Genomic DNA, 6,717 nt, shown 5'->3' with positions numbered 1-6,717 from the left:
CCGCACTGCAACAGGATCTGAGACGATCTGGCCACCTACTAAGCGAACTGCAGTCACTTGTGAAGAGGGCTTGGAGTTCAGTTTTCTCAGGGCTTGGTATGCAGGATGAAGGTCATTTACTAAGAAATGGCCTTCGACCTCCTCAGCAAGATTCCTAATAAACTGTTCCTTGTCCTTTCTTAACAGAGACCGAGTTCTGCGCACCTGAGAACGGTGCAAATCCCAATCCCATGCCAGACGAGCTGCACGGCAAGCATCAGTGGCTTCCAGTGTCTCCTGAGAGATTGAATTCTGTCTTGCTCTTGGGCGTTCTCCAATCGATTCTTGGGCTGCATCAAGCGTTTCGCACTTGAAGATGTCCCACAGAAGTACAGTGTCCATCAGATTGTCAAGCGCTGTGAACCAATCAGAGATTGTCTCAGCAAACCTCCGAGCACACTCTCTCTCCTTCAGCCTGTCCAGATGAAACACCCTAGGGTGGTTATTGGGCCGCTGGGGAGTTTTGAAGTGTACCCAGAGGGTAGCCATAACCAATCTATGGTCAGTACCACAGAACTCAGCACTCCTATACACCCTGCAGTTCTGGAGGATCCTCCAACGAGTGCTAACGAGAATGTGGTCGATCTCCTTGGCTGCATTACCCGCATCGCTGTACCATGTCCAACAATGTGGGTCTGGGCACTGGTACCAGGAGCCAGAAATCCTCAATATCTGGAATCTAGCAAAATCCCGTAAAAGAAGGGAATTCTCGCTCCCGGTATCAACTCCCGAACCATGAGGACCGACTGACATCTCATAGCCAGCTCGATCGCAGCCAGATACCACATTGAAGTCACCCAGAACAATATGAATATCTCGCCACAGATGCAAGTTTGGCGTAGAATATGTCTTTCACGTCAAGTTTACAAACATTGGTAGAAGCGTACACAGCAATAAGAGACATCAAGCCAAAAGACAGCTTCAGTCTCATTACGATTATATGCTCATCGACTGGAGGGACCTCTACCACCGAGGGCTGGAGCCTACTGGAGACAGATATGGCTATTCCCTGGAGATGGTGACCATCGCTGCGGTCTGACCAGTAATAGGTGTAGCTACCTACACTGATCGTGCCGCTGCCAGGTCTTCTCACCTCCGAGAGAGCAGCCACTCCCACTCTCAGCCTCCCCAGTTCCCTCGATAGCAGGGGCAACCGATCATCCTGACGCAAAGAGCGGACTTTCCAAGCCTCCACCCTGACTTCCCGCCTGAGGTTAACCCTCGTGCAGTCGCTCCGGGTGGACGATACCTCTGCCACCCCCGCCAACGCTGCCCCACATAAAAAGGGGCAGCCTGCGGGACCCTTCATCCACCTGTGGTGTTCCCTAGGGCTTTGCCCCACAAGCTTCATATTGGGCTGGCGGCTGCCAGAACACAGGCAGGACGAGGAGCTCCCGTTCCCATTCTGCGCCCCAGCAGCCACCCTCCCAACGGGGCCCACAGCCCGCCTCTCTCGCTGGGTAGGAGGGACATTACCGCTCCCCCCAGCATTTAAGTTTAAATGAGATGCTGCCAGTGGGTTATTCTCTGGGGGGAGGAGGACTGGCAAGGCCCACCTCCCCCGAGCCTCCCATTGACCCCAGGGGGCTTAGGGGCAGGAGTTAGTACAGGGCCAAGGCGTGTCCACACGCCGGTGGGCCACGACCCTGTACCTCTGGGGCCTCCTGCTGCTCCGAGATCCCCTACAGTTCAGCCTGGGACCGCAAGGTGCCAGTTTCCATAGGTGGCCACGAGGAGGCACTGTAGAAGTCTCGATGATGGAGAGGCTATGAACTGGCAGGTGAGACTTATGCAGCGCTGCTCCCTTTTTCGCACAAAGCTAGCCAGCGGTGGCAGCTGCAAGCGAGAAGGTATGCAAGCACTTAACATTATCTAGGGTACCACACCATCACTACACAACACCCTGCGCAAGAAGCACCCACCCATATATATATATATATATATATATATATATATATATATATATATATATATATACATATATATATATATATATATATTACATATATTTTATCTATATATATACATATATATATATATATTATATTATATTATATTATATATTATATATATTATATAAATTATATACATATATATATATATATATATATATATATATATATATATATATATATATATATATATATATATATATATATATATATATATATATATATATATATATATATATATATATATATATATATATATATATATATATATATATATATATATATATATATATATATATGTGATATGTATTATATATATATATATATATATATATATATATATATATATATATATATATATATATATATATATATATATATATATATATATATATATATATATATATATATATATATCTATATATATATATATATATATATATATATATATATATATATACATATATATATATATATATATATATATATATATATATATATATACATATATATATATATATATATATATATATATATATATATATATATATATATATATATATATATATATATATATATATATATATATATATATATATATATATATATATATATATATATATATATATATATATATATATATACATATATATATATATATATATATATATATATGTATATATATACATATATATATATATATATATATATATATATATATATATATATATATATATATATATATATATATATATATATATATATATATATATATATATATATATATATATATATATATATATATATATATATATATATATATATATATATATATATATATATATATATATATATATATATATATATATATATATATAAATATATGTGTGTGTGTGTGTGTGCGTGCGTGTGATATTTCATATTAGAAACATGGAATGTCTTTTATTTCAGAATTATCGGGAGCAATTCATAGAGTCTGCGCTGCTTTCAGGGTAAAATTTACAATGAGACAAGAATTCACCTTCAATCAGCTTTATTCGCCTTGGGATGAAACGTGACACTTAAATACTCTTGACATAACGCACATGTTAGCATACAATATCTTTGTTTTTATACTTAGCTATTAAAAGTATTAAATTTCACCGCCACACAATAAATAGTAACTAAATATAATTGGCCATAAGTTAAGGAAATAAATGTGTAATAATATGCCTTCTTAATGATATAAAACTGTAATTACATTTGATTACAATATTTCACCATTTGATGAACAAACCCGCATGGCTTTGGTATGTCAACAAAACGTAACAACTTCATTCACAACACGCGTCACACAGCAATCACAACCACAACAAATGTTACACAGCCACAACAATCACAACACGCAACAACCACTAATAAAATCACAAGCACCGAAGCCCTTTAAAACACTCAGGGAAAAATACAACATTCATAACCCTAAGCTCCAGTCACAACCACAATCACAATCACTACCACACTGAGCCCTCAAAAAATACAACAGTCACACACACAAACTCGGCAACCACAACCCCTTCAATAACAACTTCCCCCTTCCCCCCACATTCACAACCCCATCCCCTCCCCACCCACATTCACAATCACAACCTTACTCCCTCCCCGAACCATTTACAACCCACAACCTCCCTCCCCCCTCCCCAACTCACCTACAACCACAACCCCTCCCCTCCCAACCCCACCTACAAACCCCCCTCCCCCCTCCCCACCCCACCTACACCCACAACCCCACCCCTCCCCTCCCCTCCCCAACCCACCGCCAACCACAACCACAACCCCCCCACCCCCTCCCCTCCCCACTTACAACCTCCCTCCCCTCCCCAACCCACTTACAACCAAAACCCCACCCCTCCCCTCCCCTCCCCAACCCACCTACTCCCCCCCGCGACCTTCATGGGCAGCACAATGACCTCGAAGCCCGTGGTTGGGAGCCTCTGTTGGGGGGGAGGGGAGGGGGGGGAGAGGGGAAGGGGGGAGAGGGGGAGCGGGGGAAGAGGGGGAGAGGGGAAGGGAGGAGGGGGGAAGAGGGGGAGAGGGGAAGGGGAGAAGAGGGGGGGGGGAGAGGGGAAGGGGGGGAAGAGGGGGAGGGGGAAGAGGGGGAGAGGGGAAGGGAGGGAAGAGGGGAAGGGGGGAGGGGGGAAGAGGGGGAGAGGGGAAGAGGGGGAGGAGGAGGGAGGTGCGTGGGTTGAGAAGGGCGTAGAGAAAAAACAAAAGAAATTATTCTCCGAAGATTAAATTGAATTTCTATAAATCAGAAAGGCGTAAAGCAAAAAACAAATAAATAAATAAATAAAATAAATAAATAAACAATAACAAAATAGAACTAATAATAAAAATAATATTAAGGTTTAAATTTAACATTTTTAATTAGAATGGCGTAAAGCTAAGATTTTTTGAACAAGAAAAGAGTTGTTATTATTTTTTGGATATTATTGAAGATTCTTTATCGAAGATTTAGAAAAAAGTGTTTTTGCGAATTTTGGTGAAGTACTTAAGAATTTATATCGATGAATTAGGAGAGGAAATGTACTTGAAGACTAAGTATTGAGAATCTTGAAAGGCACTTATAAAAAAAATCTTCATTAAAAGTCTTTGAGAGTGGCGATAAAAAAAAACATAACTACACCAAAAACACAATAACAACAATGACAAAAAACACTAAAAACACAACTACACCAAAAACACAATAACAACAATGACAAAAAACACTAAAAACACAACTACACCAAAAACACAATAACAACAATGACAAAAAACACTAAAAACACAACTACACCAAAAACACAATAACAAAAAAAAAGACACTAAACACAAACAAACAAACAAAACAAACGTACCTCCAGATGAGCAACGTTTTCCAGCCCGTAAACGTTTTCCTTGGAGAGCTCGGCGTGGGTGAGCAGGTCGGGGATTCCCCCGCGGTCCAGCGAGGGCGTGTCGACTCCCACGCCCACCACGCGGGGCCCGATGGCGGCCTCGTACCCCGTCATGATCTGCGCCGCCCCCGGGTGGATTCCTGCGGGCGCCCGGGGAGAGGGGGGGGGGGGAACGAGGTAAAAATAGTAGTGATGATGATGATATCATTATCAATTCTCCTTATCATCATCATTGTCATCATAACATTATCATCATCTTCATCGTCATCATCATCATCATCATCATCATGTCCTCCTCCTCCTCCGCATCATCATCTTCATCATTATATTCATCATCATCATCATCACTTCATCATCATCATCATCATCACTTCATCATCACCATGTCCTCCTCCTCCTCCGTATCATCATCATCATCATCATCATCATCACCTTCATCATCATCATCATCATCATCACCTTCATCTTCATCATCATCATCATCATCATCACCTTCATCATCATCATCATCATCATCATGCTCAAACTCATTATCATTACTATTGTCATGATCATTATCACAATTAGTAACAATCATCACCACAGTATCAATATGCCGCATTTTTTTTTTTTTTTTCTGCGAGAGGCCGCTATCATATAATAGACGTTGATTATCATTTTCATCATCATGAGCTCGAAGCTATATACGTATCCTTGAACCCAAATCCGTGAAGGGACAACGAACCTAAAATTTTCCGAGTCGGGTCGAAATTGTGACCGAGCATATTTCACAATGAGCGATCCTTGTCAAACACACTTTGAAGCAAACAAACACACACACACACGCATAAATAAAGTAAGAAAATCGCTTTTATAGATTATGGCACTTAAAGTACATGTGAAATAGGCAAAAATAAGTATGCCTGTTATCCATTCTGATAATAGCCAATGAAAATGAAGCTTTTACAGACGAACCATTTTTCCTGAATTTCTATTGGTCAGAATCCAACTCCGATAAGAACAGATTATTGTCCTATTTGGCTGACCTGAGATAATTGAAAGACTGATAAGAATATTGCTGAAACGGAGCAGCATCAAGGGTTGTATGACATTCAGACTCAGTTTCTTGGGAGAATATAATAATAGGAGTATAGTGTTCGATTCGCTTCGTGGCTTGAGCTTCTGCTTCTCAAGAGTAAAGTTCTCATACGAACAAATATCCGAACGTGCGCAGTGTGTAACAGATAATGCATTTGTATACATGTGATGCCATTAGACGTCACTATCAATTCAATAATCGCTAAGAATCTTATCTTGATTCTTTAATCACAACGCTCTGGGATTTGGACACGCCCTTGCCATTTCGCAATTATGACCGCAGGGTTTATACTCGTTTGGTTTCATTTTCGGCGCGGTTTATCTTTGAAAACAGGCACGTTTAACGGATTTTCATAACCCAACGACGTGCCCAGAGACGGAAGGTGACACTGGGCACTGTCTGACATCGGGGAAAGCGCTCCTGGTGCAGAGTGGGCACTAGGCAAGTGGCATCGCTTGGAGACAGACGCTTAATCGGAGTGTAAGGAGAGGCGACTTTGGGGAGATCCCTGGCACGGCGCGGCATCCGACTGTGAAAAGTGTGTGTTTTTTGCATTTAAGGAACTGTGTGTGTTTGTATGTTTGTGTGTGTGTTTGTATGTTTGTCTGTGTGTGTGTGTTTGTTTGTGTGTCTCTGTGTGTGTGTTTGTGTGTCTGTGTGTGTTTGTTTGCGTGTTTGTTTGTGTGTGTTTGTGATTGTGTGTATTTGTGTGCATGTGTGTGTGTATGTATGTGTG

At 40.8% G+C, this 6,717-nt stretch overlaps 1 protein-coding gene across 1 annotated transcript in view; it reads left to right on the top strand.

The window, feature by feature from the left end:
* Positions 1–6,234: 6,234 nt before the first annotated feature.
* Positions 6,235–6,717, top strand: part of LOC113822740 (facilitated trehalose transporter Tret1) — a 7,680-nt gene continuing 7,197 nt past the window's right edge. Inside the window, exon 1 of the mRNA XM_070126939.1 lies at positions 6,235–6,519. The gene's annotated coding sequence lies outside the window, so the exon portion shown is untranslated. The remainder of the gene's footprint in view (positions 6,520–6,717) is intronic.

This window comes from Penaeus vannamei, chromosome 11 (assembly GCF_042767895.1).
Source record: "Penaeus vannamei isolate JL-2024 chromosome 11, ASM4276789v1, whole genome shotgun sequence".
Classification (NCBI taxonomy): Eukaryota; Metazoa; Arthropoda; class Malacostraca; order Decapoda; family Penaeidae; genus Penaeus; species Penaeus vannamei.
This window is presented reverse-complemented; position numbering and strand designations above follow the sequence as displayed.